Source organism: Temnothorax longispinosus, chromosome 1, assembly GCF_030848805.1.
Source record: "Temnothorax longispinosus isolate EJ_2023e chromosome 1, Tlon_JGU_v1, whole genome shotgun sequence".
Taxonomy (NCBI): domain Eukaryota; kingdom Metazoa; phylum Arthropoda; class Insecta; order Hymenoptera; family Formicidae; genus Temnothorax; species Temnothorax longispinosus.
The window spans coordinates 20218906-20238728 of record NC_092358.1 but is presented as its reverse complement, the minus strand read 5'-3'; the positions used below and the strand labels follow the sequence as shown (position 1 = coordinate 20238728).

The 19823-nt window shown below is 36.5% G+C and overlaps 2 long non-coding RNA genes across 2 annotated transcripts; one reads left to right on the top strand and one right to left on the bottom strand.

The window, feature by feature from the left end:
• The first annotated feature begins 2430 nt into the window (after positions 1-2430).
• LOC139815940 (uncharacterized) lies at positions 2431-13785 on the top strand. The gene is made up of 4 exons (XR_011732865.1): positions 2431-2755; positions 4947-5259; positions 6725-10537; positions 11363-13785. It is a non-coding gene; the product is annotated as an uncharacterized lncRNA (long non-coding RNA).
• A 996-nt stretch (positions 13786-14781) lies between these two features.
• On the bottom strand, positions 14782-16621 carry LOC139819877 (uncharacterized). The gene is made up of 3 exons (XR_011733837.1): positions 16275-16621; positions 15550-15719; positions 14782-14795 (listed from the first exon to the last, which is right to left on the bottom strand). It is a non-coding gene; the product is annotated as an uncharacterized lncRNA (long non-coding RNA).
• Positions 16622-19823: the final 3202 nt, after the last annotated feature.

The following is a 19823-nucleotide window of genomic DNA, read 5'->3' as shown; positions in this document are numbered from 1 at the left end:
TTGATTTTGTATATAAAATGCCTGGTGCAAAATTATTGCGTATTATGTAGGTAAGGATATCAATTTTTATTTTTAGTCCCCCTAACGTGACAATCTGTGTTATTTCACGACTCTGACTCAGTATAAGCTCATCGCGATCGCATCATATATATCGCACGTACTTTGTATGCGTTCAGCATGGATCAATGCAAATTACGACCGAATCAAGTATGAGTCAGCCCTCAGTTTGCCTCGTCACGTTACGTTAAGCGTATGCGGGCTCCTTTAGCGCCACGTGCGAATAAAAAACTGTCTGTCTTCCTTTTACCGTACTGCACTTTAATGGAAGCGTATTACCAGCTATGCGACAGGTATCAAATAATCGAGAGGCTTGTCTTCCGGTAACCACACGGCATCGAGTGCCGACTGCTTGCTCACGTGGTTCTCGCTGGTGACGCTGAGAAAACACACGGGTCTACGGTACGGCGATAACACGATCGTCGGCAAACAATATGCGATAGTCTCGTTCCAATTAGCGGCGCGATTACGATGCGTCATTCACTTTGCTCTCCGTTGAACGAAGATGCGAAGCCGATGCCGTGATTTTGGCATACGAGTCGAGATTTCAATGTTACGAACATGCGGAAAACGATCTTCTCACATCTGTGCTTCTGTGATGATAAAATGATAAATGAATAGGAAATGTGTTTTTCTATTCTAATGTTATCCAAGATTGAGCTTACGTTATTTCGCAATATCCCGGCGGACCCTCACCGCTGACTAACAAAGTCGACATATTAGACTATCGACATACTAGAAATCTGTGTGATCGCGTCGGATGATTAAAATACACGTGTACGCGCAGCGCGCTATACCCGTTTCGAATCACGTGCGTCGAACGTGCTCGCAAGTATGCGTATGAAAATTTTACATAACTCTTACCGAGATGTTCGTCGCTGAATTTTTGTCACGCGCTTTCACAGAACCGTTTCCTCGACGCGACGGAGAGATAATGCACAAATGTTAATAAGAATAAACAAAAAGAAGATAATAATATAGAACCACAATAACAAAATGGATGAGGGACAAAGTTTGAAAACTAAGCGGAATCGTAAGTGGAAAAATATTTACGTGCTAGTAGTAAGTTTCAACTAGTAAGTTTCCTCCTTTTCTTATGGTAATGGAGATATATTCGCGCACTCGCGCTAAAATGTTAGTGCTGTCGTGTTTGCATTTCTTCTCATATGAATAATATCTCAAGAAGAAGATGTTACTACCTTGCATTTGTATTGCATTTGTATTGCATTTGATCTCGTTTATCTTAAAGAATATCTGCAATTAATTTTAATTAGATTGTCATTCAATCTCATCAGGAAGATTTGAACTCGCTAAAGATAAAAGTGGATAAAAGCTGTCGGTGGAATTAAAAATCATATTCTACACGCATCTTATTCTCTGTGCTTGTCCTCATACGTGGTCGTAGTGTCGACCGTAATAGATACGACGCGTTTGCCTTAGAACTGGAATAGACGGCACCTGCGGGGCAGTCATAAAATCCTATTTCGGCGTCGAGGAGGGTCGCGGCATTTCGTGAGCTCATCCTTGAGTTGCGTCGCGCTGTACCTATGCGTCATAGCGTCCCTAAGCGTCGGCCCGAATGCGCACACGGCGTTGAAAGTGCAGCAAGATTCACTTTCTAGCGGCGAAGTTATTCGGAGATCTCGCGAACGAAATGCGAGCCGGAATCCCGCACGATCGCGTCACCGTGCCTTTATCTTCTCCATCCGTGCTGCGCACAATCACTCTGCTGCGTGTCTTTCAGAGTCCCGGTATGTGCAAGCCGCTCGGAACTCTCAGTTGAACTGAACAGCTCCACTCAAAAGTGATAAGTAGAGAAACTTGGCAAAGCTATTATACAAATTAATCGATTAATCGTACGCCTCGATACTGAAATTATGAAACAAGATATGGAGTGGAGTTGATCAGTTTGCTCCTGAGAGGTTCGGTTACTTTGACATACATGCACACAATAAAACACGTGTATCTTGAGGCATATTGGAGGTATTAATAGCAATAAATATCCGTTTTAGGCACGGCAAGGCTATTCGTCGTAAATACAGAACTTGCCTTTCGCTCAATTCATTCCGCTCGCTATTTACGTGAATGTGCCTATCGCCTGTATGCGGTGATAGTTCGCTCGAGAGGCAAGCCGTGCAGCGGCAAACGCACGATAGCTTCAAAAATTACGTGTATTAAAAATATCTATTGTAATATTAAATACTTTTCACGCGCGTACTGATGTTGACGGATGAAATAAATGCGAAAAATGAGAAAAATGAAATTTTAAGTGTGAAATAAATGCGGAAAATAAAACCTCTACATTTATAGAATAGGAAAATAAGATCTTTAAATGTATAGTAGGAGTGTGCATTCGAAGATGCAACCATTCGGAGCCGTTATATAAAAGGCAGGGACACACGGGAAGAATATTATTTACAGCTTCCACTTTGTTTAGTCAACGCGGATCGACGCGGCTTAGCACACAGGTTATTATCCCCCTTAAGCTCTTAAATAATACATCCAGAGAGGAACGCGTGTTCAACATCTTACGTTGCGACCGCGCAACAAGTCAAACCGAATTGCTCCGTTGAGGTGTGATTTATGGTAGCGCCTGCAAGACGAGCCTGAATTCGTGTAGCTCCCCCAATCGCATTGCCTGATATTCGAGTTGGCGGATTACCGGACGGTGACGCAAGGCATCTCCCTACATTACGGCGTACGTGTATGCATGCAGATAACCGCTTTGTTAAATCGAGTGGAAAGGGGAACGTAAAGGTCAGCACGGTGCCTCACCTCGTCATCGAACGCAATTTTCTACGACGCGAATCAAATCACCGAAGGGCAGAGATGCCTACGGCGAACTTTACGGTGGACTTTATACCTTATGAACGGAAAAGACAACGAGCTCCCCCAAGTTTCGTGATAAAGCGTAATAATGTAAAAAATATCTTATCTTAACCAATTGTCGCGTGTATATTACGCTTATCACACTAGAACTCGGGACTTTCACGTGCGCGGTTGTAGACGAAAAATAGTTACCTAAACAATTTGCCTCGTGTGTATATATACAGGTATATGTACATTGGAAAGTTTGCTTTGACGACGCTTCGCGTGAAATACTGTACTGGTAGTAATTTGACATTAACAGCAGTGTAAAGTTCACAAATCAAGCTTGTTTTCTTACTTTTTTCACAGTTTGCCTCGTTCTTTTATTTAATATCGAATAACTGTCGATTGCTCTAACTCTAAAGTCTAAAGAGTCCGCATCTATCTCTGTCTTTTGTTTTTAACATTCATTGCCTGCGTTTGTTTATTCCCATTAGGAGCTATTGGGAAAATAAAATCTATAATACACGTTACGTGTTTATAATATGAATAAACGAACGCAGGCTTAGATATGACTGTCTGATTTTGAAGCTTATTTATTTAGCTTATTTATTTATATTGCGCACGAACTACTGTGTCTGGTTCTTATTGCCAAAAGTATTGTAGATATTGATTTTATTTATTTAGTTTTACTTCTCTTATTGTTGTCCTATAAACATAGATATAGAGTGTAATATGCTGTAAATACATATACTGATATAAATACATATAAAGTCCTTATGCAGCTTTAAATTTTCGTAATTTCCATTCTATACATATATAATAAAATTAATTTGTAAAGAACATCAGAATTGTAGTTTAATAAAGTAGTATTAAGGGTGAATTATTTATGAAAACTTTCATAACAAATGATTTGGAAGAGGTAGACCGATTCTTTGGCTATCACGTTTACCAGATTAGAACTCATTGGATTTCTTTCTATAAGAATAATATGTTAAGACTATTGTTTATTCAAAATCTTGTTCTTTACATGATCTATGGACTAGAATAACTAATATATTTATAGTAATCACGTGAATTCTGCAATATCGTATCTCGATTTATATACGTAATGACAATGTTGAGAAATAATTAGTTGAAGAATAAATATATATAAAACTGAAATACATTCCTTTATCCTTTTTATATGTTAATTTTGCTACACAAGGATTTTATAATTACTTTGTATTAGGACATAAAATAGAAAGTTGAATAAATTATTTTTAATATTTTTAAACATGACTATCTCATTTTATATTTGTTTAACATTATACAAAGCTTCTTTAATTTTATAAACAAAATTAGCCATGCGTTAAATATAAAATATAAAATAGAATTTTAAATTCTTAAATTTCTATCTGGTGTAGGATATAGAAGCCAATAAGTATGTCGACGCTATGTAGCCACGCAGGTAGCGATTCAGTCTAGCGTTCTCAAATCACGAGTTCAAGACAGTCCAGCCCCGATTTCTTTTTCTTCCTCCAGTCTCAAAGTGTTATCCGTGTGTGTCTACATTTGACACACGGGTGTCAAATGAGACTAATATAAACGACTTTGTCGGACCGATTTCCCGATGCCAGTATTCTTTGCCCTTCCATGGTATGAATATAGGTTATTTGGTCACAATTTTTTTTCCTTTTTTTTAAATCTTAGCATGAAATGGTTTCACCTACATAATATATAAAAATAAAATAATAAAATAAAAGCATATAGTACGATAGAAACAAACAAAAGCAACAAGTTAATGGGCCAAAAATTTGTTTTTATTAATCGCATCACATATATACATTATTAGTTAAGCATATAATTTTAGTTAGGCTTTTGTAAATTTATTGCAGAATTCACATGATATCAATTATGCTTTTTTCAATGGACTGCATCTTCGAAATTCAATAAGTATTTGTGCCAGAGAATTTCTCGAATAGTAAGATGATAAGATAAACTAAAATTGTTACTTTCAACAGACACAGTCTATTTTAATAAAATAATAAAATAATGTTATCTAAATCTTATTGCAAAAAGTGGATTGAATTTAATTGCAGATTCAACTTTTGGCGTTAGAAGGTACATGTAAAGCATACGCAATTGTTGCAGAACGCAATTCCAACGATTTATCAGACAAATTGCGTCGCAACAATTTTGTCTTCCGAGTATATCGTTCCCTTAAAGCCTTAAATGAAACAGGTTGGAATAGCCGCCTACGTACTCGTTAATTCGATAATCGATCGTCGTCATATGTCACGGTCATTATCGAGGCGACCGTGCAGCTAAAACTTGATTACCATGGGGTAGCTGCGTTCTAAAGATAGAGGAGAGCAGAACGCAGTATTAAGATGCAAAAAGAGCATTCGAGAGGTAACTTGCATGTCGAGGCGTGATCATGCCCCGCTATCAGCGTGCTTCTTTGAGAGATTAAAAGCTTCTCGAACGACAAACAGGAAAATTATTTCTCGTTAACGTCAAGAACTCAAGAATGTGTATGAAAACCATCGATTTTAATTTTGAATCTAATGAATGAAAAAATTATATAGAATATATAACAACAACTATATATTAATTGTATTTCTTCTTGAAAATTCTTACATTAACACATCAATTTGTAATTTCAAAAACATTGTATTTCTTGTTGAGATAAAAAGATTGATCGAAGAATCCATGCGTGAAATATTATATCCCCGTAGACCTTGCACTTTCACGCTCTGCGTTTTCTGTGAATCTTTATGACACTTGCATAATCTAGATTCTAAAACATCTACGAAAATGCACTAATTCTGAAGAAAACCTTGACACGCATAATTGGTTTCATTATAATTGTGCTACATTATTCACGAGTTCCTCGAAGAATATGAACGTATAATGCTTCTGCGAAGCAAGACACCGATAAATAGCATCTGTCTAATAACAGTCCCTGACATTGAAGATTTGGCACGGCAAATCTTCGCTGGTTCGACTTTACTTCTCTAGTGGTGAAAGTCTAAAATTTCGCGAAGCGAGACGATAATAATCAGGATAGGATTAACGCACTTCGTGTATCTGCATATAAGTAACTTACGAGCAAACATATTATGCCGGAAACGTATTTAAAAATCCTACATTATGCGTTATGCCTATATATATTAGTACAAACGAATCGCTAATTTGCCATGACTGCGTACAGTTATCTAATTAGAAATGATTAAAGAGCTATATATAGCAACGACGGAAGTCAAAAGTGCTGTTTCGAAAAAATACGTTCCAAAGGAAAACATAACAGTTTTAATGAAGATGTGAAAGTGAGTTTAAATGCAAACAAAAATAATTTGCACATTTATAATGCTTAATAAATACATTGTAATTGTATTATAATAAGTATTATGTTAAAATTTTCCTTATATTGAAATTGGACTTCTTAATTAGACAAATTAGACATTTATAAATATTTCCTAAATAAAATTTTAAAATCTTTCCTAAAAGAACATTTGAAACTAATTAAAAGAAAAACTTAATTTACACGTAATATTATCGTAGAAAATATTATGTAGTTCGCATGTATGATATTCGAATCTTCTAGTCGGTGCTAATCATCTTGTTGACTCGATAATAAATGTTCTAATGAATGTCACGCTCGCGATGAATGTCAACGTACGCGATGATCGTACAACCACGAAATTGTTATTAAAAAAATGTTAAAGTATATAATAATTTCCTGTTTTTGATGAAAATGTGAATATTTTACATAAATGTTACTTATAACAATAATATAATTTATGATGATACAAAATAATATAAATCACAAATTTACCATTTGCTCAAATAATTCTATTCTCTTTATATCTTTCAGATTTCAAAATGGAAAAATTCGCAATTGCTGCATAACGATATTAACCCGGGAATCGCGCATAGTAACACAGCACCGGAATCACGTGTGAGAAACGAGCAGCAGACCATCCAGTGAATGACGGTTTCGCGCACGTATGTGCGTCAGGCTATGCCATCCCGTGCATTGTGCATATGTACATGAAGCACGCGCAGCACGGGACTCATTAGCGAGTGGACGTGTTAATAAATTAGATCGAGTCATTCCGTGTAAGTCGACGCGTACGCGATCCGCTGGTCTTTCGCGTTTACGTCACGATTATTACGTCATGAGTCGACGTTTCCTCGATAAGTGTCTTTGTCTCGCGACGGCGTTAACTATATGAACTGTTCAATATTTATTTCATCCCACGTCGCTTCAAACGATACCATCCCGTGCCATTGACAACCACGTTATATGATGCGTTTTCAATTCTTGCGCAATCGGTATTCACGAGCGAGATCAAATAAATCTAAGAACGAGTAATGTAAGAGCAAAATTTTTGAATTCAGCGTAAGCAAGATCTTACATAACAATAGATCAATTATAGACACTCGAATTGTAACTCGTGGAAGGCGTCATAAAACACATCTTCATAATCATAATAATAAAATAAACGTTATTTGTCTCAATGTCGGGCTCACATAGCAAAGGAGACTGACACAAGTGGCTGCGCGTATCTATGGGGAGCATTTAGTCAATTAACCCCGCATGAACCAAACGGACCCCCCTATGAGGAATGTTTATCGATACACGAGTAAAATCAAATAAACGCCGTCATCGAAGTTGTACGAGGGTACACGTGAACTTGTACGCAACCACATACGAGTTATATTCTGTCCTGATAATTAAGCACGTTACGTCATCGAGCAGATATTACGTATACCAGACGATGCACAAAGTATCCCACGATTATCATACGTCTGTTCACATGCGAATCTGTCGTTTAATTTGTCGATGTTGCGGTATTTTTTATTAAAAAAGACGAATTTTGATTTTGCAAGATTCGTAGGCAATCGGGACACCTTGTATATTTCCGCGACACTAATAGTATTGACCGATCAGATTAAGCACTTGTACTAGACACGTGCTCGATAATATCTCGGATAACTTAACGAGTTTGCTAACTACTAATCTGTTTTTCTCTCAGTACAAGTAGTTACTTTTTTGTCGTTGGAATTCCAATCGGTGTTATAAAATATTGGTTCATCACTGCGGTTTATTGCATTCGCGAGACAGCATTGCGAGCTGACTTTCGTAATAATGAACCTCATTATGATGTAAGGGCCGCGAGATTCGCGACAAGCGAAATGATCAATCTGAAACTACGGTTGCGAGTTGCGAGAGAACCTCTTACAATTGTATAACTTAAAGCTATATATTTTCGAAAGTCAAGCAAAACGATTGAGAGAAAGAAATTTAATACACATTAAGCCTCGTTTGTTATAATTATAATATATTCAACTATAGGGAATTATAGAAACATGAGTTTCTATTATTTATAGTTTAATCACTGTCTGAGAGCTAATCCATCGCGTTATGTACGTATGTGCTTTTAATTGATTGATTAAACCCGGATCGTTCCGGCTACCGCGAGTTTCCTCGTGACTCACGCGTCACTCGTTTGCGGTGTCAAATTAATTAATCTTAATGCTCCGATCGCGTGCACTCGTCCCGCTTGATACCACGCTTGTCACATTGACTCGCCGCAGCTCTCTCGGGAGGAGAATCGAAAAGCTTCTCGCGAAATGTGAGTCACGCGGTCCCAACGGCATGCGGGATCACGGCGAGAAAAGTTTCTCTAATAGAAACTGCCGTTGTTGTACAAAAAAATTTATCCAAGGGCGATAATCACGCTTCGCGATAACGATCGCGCAGATCAACCAGTCACGGGATAAAGATTGTGTTTGGCAAAAAAAAAGACATTGTTGAAAACAACCGTGTCTAAATATGACTTCGGAGCACCGAGCGCGTGTTATTTCTGTCGTTCTCATATCTCGGGATTAACGAAGCGCGCGATACAGATATGCTAAATGCATAAACTTAATCGCGATCGATCGTTAACTGGAAATAGGTGGGAAATACAACTTCGCGATTACGACGTATCGCGATATCGGTGACGATTAAAAATTTCACTGTCTGGAATTTTTTACACGTCTGTGCCGATTATTATCAACGCCAATCGTTCGACGATAATTTGACAGATGGACTGTCTTGAGGAATTTTAAAGCGAATATTTTATATACAATATTAAATGTTAAGATAATTTTTAATGGCTAATTAAATAATGATAAAAAGAATATTAACGATAAGTATATGCATGAATTGGAACCAATAGAGAAATGTGTGATTTTTCGCTTGCAGTAATTGGGAATGTTACAACAATATTTGCTTAAAAAGATCCTCGTTGCTAAAAAAAAAGGAGTTTTCTCTGCATCTTGTCCTAAATTTTAATTGAGTTTTTTCAAGTGCTGAAGGAACAACCGAATAATCGGTTTTATCCCCATTCACTCCGCCGATTTGTCTGCCCGCTTTCGAAAACAAGTCCAATGTACAATTATCGCGGAATGCATATTTCAAACGATGTTACGTTACTCCTTTGGCAACTTAAGAATTGTAATGTACATATGTCGAGTATTTAACGCTTATTTTAAAAGATTAATGTGATAAATGGATGAAATTAAAACTTATTCATGTAAAATCCTCATTGTTAGTCTCTACGAAAAAAGTACGTCAAATTAATCGTTACTAAATAAAAATGGTATATTAGAAACTATTTGATTCTGTGAGCATGGCAAAAGAGAAAATATGCATTTGTCAAGTGGTGTCGTTGACATCTCAACAAAATTTTATTTTTTATGGAATTAATCCACGTTTCGGATCCTACGTTTAAAAAATCTCATGCTTATAGTCGCAACGACAATATGCTGTGAGCGAACTGGGTCAGACGTCCAGGTTCTTGATCTTTCTTCGATGCGTGAAATCTGGGAGGATGAGTTGGGAATTAATTGAGATAGAGGAGCACGAGGCCGTCGCCCCTTGGCGGTCTCTTCGGGGTCGTTGGCTCGTCGCTATAACGACCTGGAGGGTCTATCCTCTCTCGTAATCTCCTAAGGTCGGCAAGGACGCGCACAAACTACTTTCGATGTCGATTCTAAAATTCTTTCTCACATAGATTAATTTGCCTTTAAAATCTCGTTGGTCAATAGTTCTATGTTGATCTGCGCAGGTTCGCATTTATCTTTCTTGTATTTAAGAATTAATGATAGTGAACGTGAAAAAATCCTTCTTTTTAATATATTGATTTTTATACCGAAGTTATTAAGTCACATTTGTGTATAAAAGGAGCGCAATTTTGTAATTTAATATTGATATAATAAGCTATAATGAATAACCTTTATATGGGCGCTATTATCACTATATGTAAGTAAATATATTTGGTATAATATTTTTCAGTTTCTTTCGTTAATACACATGATGCAGCACCATTTTTCTTTCTGGGAACCAGATAGAGTATCTGTTACTTTATACGAAGCTAGCAGAATCGTGGAAATGTTCTCGTGATCGCTGTTATTCTTTCTTTAGCCTAGAAAGAGGACCTGGTGCAAGCCTGGAAACTGGTGCAAAGAAACTCGGTCATCGTGTTTGGCAAGAGCACGTTGGGCAATGGTTACCATTTTATCTTCGTTTCGAATGAATGGTTTTCATGGACCAGTCTCCGACTTGAGGCGCGGTTGGTCGATAATTTCGGCTTCTACGAAAACAAGTCGAACGAATGGATGTGCAAGGATAGAATACGTACGTACCAGCAAATAACTATACGGAAAGAACGTTTTTGCAAGAAGTATCTAAAAATTTAGCTGAATACAGATCTAAAAATAATTTTGTTGCACCATCAGGATAATTATAGTAGGTCGCTAAAGTATATGATGATAATGCTGTAAAAAATTTCGACATTTTAGCAATCAGTTAATCAGTTTGAGTGTTCTACATAATTATTTTGATGGTGCAACAAAATTATTTTCAGTATCTAGCTAAAATTTTAAATATTTCAGCAAAACCGTTTTTTTTTACGTATGAAATAGTTATTGAATCTATGTTAACCCTCCGAGAACCCACTAGGTCAATTTGACCGTTTTTTTATTCTTTTATTTTTTAATAAAAAAAATAAAATTTTGTTCGTAAATTACGTTTTTTTTTCAAAAAACACTCAAAAATTAAAAAAAAATTAAAAAAAAATGATTTTTTTTTGAATTTTTTTAAATACTTATGTAAATAATTTCAACGGCACTTTTTATTTATATTAATTGATTTAACAATGTTCCAAGTACATGTGGAAATTTTTTCAAGCTGATCGCACTCGTCAATTTAAAATGGTAGACGATCAAAGTGTGTCAGGGTCAGATTGACCCAGAGTGTTCTCCGTGAATGAAAAAAATAGGTGTGTTCTCGGAGGGTTAAGCGTGAGAAATTTAAAATAGCAATTATAACTTTTCACGAAAGTAAACTATTAAAAATAGATTCGAGATATTATCTATGTATAACTAAAGCAGAAATAGGGAATCAGAGGGACTTTTTAAAATTACGATGGAAGTAAAAGAAAGAGGTCGAATTTTGAAACAGAACAAGAATATTGCGCAACCTGCCAGAAGATTGGAATATCCCAGCGGACCATCCGCCCACTGATCGTCGTGACATCTCGACATCAGTCTCCTGGAATGGAACGGACTATTGAATACGACGTAGTTCGGAGAAAACCCGTTTTTAAGTAGTGAGTCACGGCTCCATTACCCTTTCCAAGGTAGCTCACGGTAAATCCGATGAGGAAAAATGAAAAATACACTGTACACCGTTCGTGTCACTAAGCACCAAAAATACTTCACGTGCTTTTACGCTGGTCTTATTGCAGCGTTTGCTTAAAGAGTAACATGTGGTGATCAGAATGCACATGCACATAGAGGAGAGTACAAAAAGCCTGCATTAATATCTCGTGACATTCGCAGAAGCTTGTGACATTTTGAAATATTTTTAAAGTACTGTTTTGCAAAAATTGCTGTTTTATACAATGTCTACATGAATATTATCATTTTTTGTCATCGCGTCTTGTCCAACATCAAATTAAATTAAACTGATCACGTACGGTGTATTTAATAGATAGGAGAATTCGTCTCAGGAATAGATAAAGCCAATAAGAAGAGAAAAAGAGGTTCATTGTGCCGAATCGCCTTTGTTCGCGATTAGCAATGACGCGAAATGCGACGTCTAGACGTCTAGAGGAGAGATATTGCTTTTCATGTAAGTGGAGAAACACTCGTCGAATAATAACGTATTCGTGGAATATTGGAGTTACTTGAGACGTCTGTGAATAGGTATATATTATATTTGAGATTCATAATATGCGACCGAAAGCCAAGAAGAATACGAATGAAAAGGATTTAATATTTTTCATAGAAAATTATTACTAAATTATATGAAAATATTATCTTCAATGTCATGTAAAAACAAGATCTTTTTTAACAATAGATAGTCGAGGAAAATATGATAGTGGTGAGGAACACGATATTTTAACATTCCATTGATTTCATGAATTAAAGCACATACATATAATAATGTGTAAGTAATATTCCGCGTTTCAGAAAGATTATGTAAATGTAATTTTTGCCTTTCTCCATAAGACTACGTAATGAGAACGAGATGCTCCGCAGTGACGTCTTTAAAATTTAGCACTATAATTACAGACGTGCTTTTATATTTGTTCGCAGATGTTACGCTTCAAGCAAAGGATGGTTTACATCGATCTGGCGAGCATGTTTTATTATATCCATCGATTATATAACATCGTTGAAAGCTGGGACTGTTTTTATCAACGCGTTGCACAATATTCACGATAAAAACTCGGGCTCGTTTTGAACAATTGTAAACACGATTAACCGACCGTTTTCAGTTTCTTCTATGAGAGATTGAATGAACTGGCGTAGTTATGTAATCAAACTAATAACGTCGACGATTATGTAGCAATCTATCCTCCTATTGTATTCTTCATTTTGTATTAATATTTTAAATTTATGTAATAATATCTCCAAAGAAGTTTTATCAATTTTAAAGGCTACGATAAGAATTTTATGTTCAATACATATATTTTATAATATTTTTACCATTATATCCATAATAATTATTTTACGAGAATAAATATATCGCTCATTAGTGAATCGCACGAAGATATATCGCCGTTCTGAAGAAGAATATGATAGATGTACTTTTGTAATTTGATATTAATAACCCGATCAAGTTCTTTTTTTCTTAATCGAATCTATTCCTGGTTTGAGAATATTGAGATATTTTGTAAGTCGCAAGATTGATCGACGTCTCATAAGTTGACCAGCTGTTGTTTTCCAAACACCATTGTTTTCCATTGTCTGATGCGTGTTGTTCGTCGTCTTATCTCTATTTCTTCCAGACAAGAGAGTCACGGATCCCCGACCTCTCGATCTCTTCGATGCATACGAGATCCGTGAGATCACAACACACCTTTCTGCAATATTATCTTGGAATCTCTGACGCGCGAGCAACGGATAAGATCGTCGCTCGCATAGTCAATATGTACGAAGTCTTTTAAACATAGAACGGAGGTAATCGACACGCCGACGTGAGAATATATCTCTCTCTTTGGCAAAATGCGGACCGCCGGTTATACCTCTTGTGTGCATCGAGATATTATTTTTCATCATCAATATATTAAATGATTAAGAAGATTGATATTGTTTTCTTGTTTATATTGATATATTCTTAATTGTTGTAAGTCGCAAGATTGCTCGATCTCTCATAGGTTGACCAGCTGTTGTTTTCCAAACACCATTGTTTTCCATAAAAGCTGTTATTTTACATAACTAGACATCACAGACGCGCGCTATTTATTTTTAATATTTCACTGTTACTATTACACTATTAACCACACAACTGTCAGAATATGCTATGACAGCTGCTCATAAAGTAAGCGCAACAAGAGAACCAATCGGCATATTGTTGTCGCGAAAAAGCGACAACAATATTTCGATAGATTCGAGCATGGATGACATGCCCTTTTTAGAAGAGGAGGAGAGGATATAAAAATAATCTATCTCCTCAGACATTATAAAATATAAAATTCCATGAAATTTCTATACATATACTTCTAAGATTTTTGCATAATAATTTTTGCATAGATAAGTAATTAGTTTCTTATGTTTTCTTTTACTCGTGTGCATACAGATAATTATAATTTGAAAGAGTAAAATGTTTTCATTATCTACAAATATTTCGTATCGCATAATCTATCTGCGCTAAAAATTATTTTTGTCATCGCCTTTCAGTCGATGAAAATCTTTCATCGCTAATTTGCGTGAAAAAGCATTACCCGTGCTTTTAGTAGCAGCCGATAGAAAATAATTAAATTTAAAAAGTACATGAAGGAAAGCGGCTTGAACGGCGCTGTTGCGCGTGTAAGTATCTATAATTGCTGCATTACGTTCTAAAGGTGAAAGGTGACAGAATAATTATATTATAAAATAGTTCCTACATAGTTAAAAGGTTTTCAAAGATTATGCATTCAGGAAACAGGCAATTCACGATTCGTTAATTTAGAATGCAGCTTTTATCAACAGATCACATTATTTTGCACTTAATAAATAATATAATATTTTTTAATCTAAAATAATATGTTCTTTTAATAATATACTAGGCGAAAAAATATATATTTATACTTATTATTTTATTATAAAAATTAAATAACAGAATAATTTTGCGTCTAACAGAATGATTGGTTGTCTTTCATTTAATATAAATTTATTTTTAATATCTTGTAACTTGGAAATTATTTATTTGATTGTGGAGGAATATATCCATCAGAAAGATAACATTTGTGTCTTTCTACTATATGTGTCTCTGAAGGTGAGTTATGAGCTTAATTGTACTGAGAGAATTACGGCGAGATTCATTAAACGAGACAGGTGTATTTCATTTCATCATGAGAAATTGTTGCATAGTAATGGCTCCCGGAAGTGCGAATTGTCTTCGTCCTCTATAATCAGGCAAAAATTTTATATAACTCCCGCATGCTATATACTGGTATAAGTAATTTTCTTAACTATAAGCTACGATTCGTGTAGCGCAACTCTTCGAAAGCAAAGCTCCTACAAAACTTTTTCAATTTAGCCGAGCCATTCGATAAACTGAATTATGAGGTGATTTAGTTTACTGAATGGCTGATGGTAAATGCTGAAAGCATAAATGCATAATAAAATGACAGTACACGCAAATGCAAGCTTTTGTAATATGTAATGTCTTTAATATAAATTATAATAGATATTTTTATAATGGTCTATAATCTATTTTTTTGCAACTAAAGTAAAATAATTCTTTATGAAAAAATAAACCAAAATTATTTAACAAACTCATATTTCATCTTTAAGAAAATAAAAATCTTTAAAATTCAATCAGAAAAAATATAAGAAATTTGAAAAAAACGTATTCTCCACGGTATTATTTCTGATTGTATTCTTGTATGATTCTCGCCGTACTTGATATTTTTTTTATCTTATCTCATTTCTCGGAAATATATATCGCGTTCAATCTGCGAAAAATATATGCTATTGTATATATCGAGTCGTATTTGCTCGAGCGTAAAACTTCGTATTTGTCGGGATTGATTCGCGGAACGCTCCGCGTGATCTATGCATCTACGAAAGAAATATATCATATCGTGCAATTTTTATTATGTTTCATTTCGCAATCAAATCGCAACTAGAATTTTCGTCTTCTGATTTACGACTCACGCGATTTATACTCGATATCCCGCGGAAGAAATCTGCATGCCAAAAAGAGACACTTGCTGTCAAGATGTTCGGTTCAGCTATTTTTCTTAGTCGTTACGGACTCATTGTATGTGATACGAATTCCCAGGATTGTACAATTCTATCTTCGCACGAAACACTTCTCTAGATAGCTGAGAAATATATTCAGGAACTTCACTTCCTGTTCTTTCTCTGCGTAACAATTTTAGACTGCGAAGTCTAATGAAGTTAGTAGGCGTCAATTAATATCTAAGTTAAAAAATCTCCCAAGTTGGAAAGATAATTCTAATACGGAAATTACTTGAAACCATTTATATGAATATACATGTCATTAAAATGCATGATAATTAATGCAGTTTTAAGTGATGTTATGAACTGAAACTATTATATTAAAAAAAGGAAGATTCTTTGTGATGAATAAAAAATAATTCTATATATGTTATCTTTAAATTTAAAGCAGTAAGTTCTAAGCATTGTAGATTTTTCTCAACAAATTCGTGAAAAGCAAACAATTAGATTTTTCAAAACGTGAAATGCCAGATCATGAAAATTTACGATCCTTCGACTATTACGCGTGTCGACCTGTTAGTCAACGTAGCCCCCTTAGGTACAACGAGATTCTCTCACACAATGGATTTACTCCTCTGAAAGGTGCAATGGTATATATTTCGGTGTGCACGATATATGAGGTATAATAGCAGCCTTACCTTCCGATCCTAAAGCAACGCAGATGCGCAGAAACCGTTGGTATCTTGTACAAAGGAAAGATACTCGCCACCCTTCAGAAATACGCAGGAGCGGGATTCTCAGCAGACACCTCTTAAGATATTATTTCTAGAAATAATATCATGTGCGATATTTATCGACTAATAAACATGGTTGTTTATGCGGGATCGAGTAAAAGTTCCGGCATGATTGCACGACTTCACTTGGCAATAATAAATCATCTTTGCAAATGTCACATGTGTTTACACGTGATTTCTACGAAAACATATGCAGAAGCGAGAAATTAAGCATCGATCGGTCTCGGTCAAGGCGGTGTAATATATGATAATACGAGATATATATATCATACAATAATCGCGCGATGTATCAATTGGCTCATTATGAGATACAGTCAAAATAGAAACAAAAACATATTTCTTATAAATTAAGAATAATATGCTCAACAAAAAATTAAAAAAATATATAGCTCCACAAAAATAAAATGTATGAAAGGAAAATAAATTTTTTTAACAATTTTTGTAATTAAAATCCTAAAATATAATACAACAAAGTATAATATCAGGAATAACAATAAAAAACAATAATAAATATGTGTATAAGTATATAAATTGTGTAATCTTAAAAATATAAAGATACTTTAATTACGGAGATTCTAAGAGTGTCTATATGTCCGCATAATTATCGCATGCAATTTATATGAACATATAAAAATACTTGATAAATATTTATCGGTTTAAAGCTATTTATCGGTATTTAAAGCTAAATATTTTTGTTGTACATATCGTGTGTCGAAGACTAATTTATAGAAATGGCTAGAACTTGTAAATAAGTGAAAAACATTTTCATTTATCGCTCTTGCGAGTATCTCGCTTATTTCAGCGCGATAAGGTACTTCAAGTAAGACCGAGTAACATCGAGACTGTGATCTCTTTTATTTTCCGCGCTCATAAAACCTGCTTAATGCAAGCCGGAAATGTAACGTTACCGAGCCGGTTCTAGAACAGGAATCGCGCGGTGTGCACGGTAGCACAATGACCGAAAGGTTTCCTTTTGCCTTTCATACGATGGTCACGATTGACTGGATACTGTCGGTTACAGTCCATATCTATCCGTTAATAACACCATTTAGATATTTAAATTATATGAATCTAATAAAAAATAGTTATATCAAAATTACCAATGTTGCCACTGTAGTTAAAAATTTCTTGGAGTAGATAATAAAGATTAAAATGTGATTTTATCAGGGGAGGGGGAGAACATTATAATTATATTTATATTCGGAAATATATATATTATATGGAAAAATATCTGCAAAATAAAATATAGGTGTGCAAGTTTATGTAAAATAAACAAAGCAATTTGAAGACACATTGACTACATTTATTTTCGTAGTATATATATTTTATATACAGAGTTGTAATCTCTCATATATGTATACATATATACGTATATGCATGTACGTGTATGTAAATTGTTCGTTGCGTGTTTCACGCATGTTATCTATACTATACGGATCCTAGTCAGGGAAGTCAAGCTAGACGGAAGAACTTGGAAGTAGCTCAATGGTCATGCTCTTATAAAAAGTTCAAAAGATTATCTAGAGTAGGCTACGGGTAAATCTAGTAGGAAATTATATAAGGAAGTCGAGACTCTTCTATGTAACGCTCGCAATTTCGCAATCACGCGCTCATCATTCAGCTACTATTTACAAGGGATCGTCCGCGAAATCTCACTGAACTATTTACCTTTTCAAACGACAATCGGCATCTATGAGATTGCGTGGGACGTCGGGCGAATGATGTCATACCGGTGTAAGAGAAAACGACAATCGAACGCAACGAGAGGATATGGGTGTGATCTCTGTATTCAGACTTCCACCTCTGGCCTCTTCGGAGGACCTCAGTCACTTCGTTACGGTACGTTTAAGTCCGGCGTAATTTCGCATTACAAAGAAATCGGCCTGGAGCGGATGCGCAGCGGCTTCGCGGACGATTCGCTACTCTATACCTATACGTTAATGGGATATCTGATGCCTATCGCAACGACAGCGTCATCGCCTACGTAATATCACAGACAATCGTAAAGTTATCTCACGACGACGGGTACTTGTGACGGACAGCGGCTACATTGATTTTACAAACGGCTATCTTTACGAAACGGTTCCGTTACGACGTCGTCCACCTGCGCTTCGTGTGAATACAAAAGTTACAGTCCCTAAGTTGCAATGTACTCCCGCAGCTCTTCAAGTCCAAACGTGGCTCTCCGATTCTAACCGTTTGTTTAGTGTTAAGACCATGTTCCACAAAGAATTCTTCCATATAAATCATGTCAAATGAATATATTTGTCGATATAAATCATATCAAATGAATATATTTGTTGATATTCTTTTTGGGAGCCATCAAATAAATGGTTTTAAAAAAGCAAAATTTTTATCATTTTATCGATCCAATTTGCATCTCGAAAGACAATGCGTTAGAATGTGATTAAAATTAAAATTTAAGACCAAACAAGTCGGCGCTGCTTTTTAAAAGAAAATTGACGAAGAATTTGTCGTATAAATTATACTGATGGTATACAAACAGTGACGCTGTTTTCGTTCGGAAAAAAAGGGACAATGCCGCATCGTCACGGGGTCGTGGACGCGCGCGCGGAAAGGAAGCGTGGCCGGCGCTCATTAAACATTCAACGAGATCAGGCCCGAGAGCCTCTCGATCCGGTTGCAGATAATAATTGAGTGCTCCGAGGCCTCGCGTCAAGGCGCTCTGAGGAAGCGAAGCGCGAACGAAAGGAAACGAAGGCGCTCCCTCCGCGGTCCCTGACACCGGAGACCGCGTCTCGAGGCTTCGCGGGAAAGGCCGCGTCCTGTCCCGGCCGGCCGGGTGCGGATCGGGAACATGGCGGTTGCCAGGTCGAAGTTAACGGTTTGTTCCCCCGCGTGAAAAGGGGGCGAGCGACGCCGGGGTCGCGGTGTTGTCGACGATGACGACCATGACAACGACGCGTAGGCAGTCCCGCAGGAAAAATGCCGGTTGTGCCTGGTCCTCCTCTTCCCTACTCCGTCCTCCGTCGTCCTTCTCCCTGTCCTCCTCCTCCTCCTCTTCCTTCTTCCACTCTTCTTCCTCCTCTTCCTCCACTTCTCCTCGCAGCATTCCGGCTCCGGTTGGAACGTACGCCGCGATTGGCCACAGCTGGCTGCGATCGATGATGCTAGCTGCTAGGGTTTAATGCCAACATGGCCTCGCGACATGACCGTCGCGCGAATGCGGTGATAGCGTGCGCGATGACGATAAAATTGATCGAGAGCCCAAGCGATCCCTCGGGATCTCTCGATCGATCGCTTTTCGTCCGAACGCTCGCGTCTGACCGATCCGATTGACTTCAGATCTGATCTATCAGACTTCAGGTTCGTCTGTTCGTCTCAAGGTCTACCGGCTTCGCGCGTACCGGTTCTAGGAACGCACTTTGAGGAGCTCGGAAGAGCACGTTTCTGGAGGAAGAGAAGAATATAAATGCACCGGTGCATGCATCC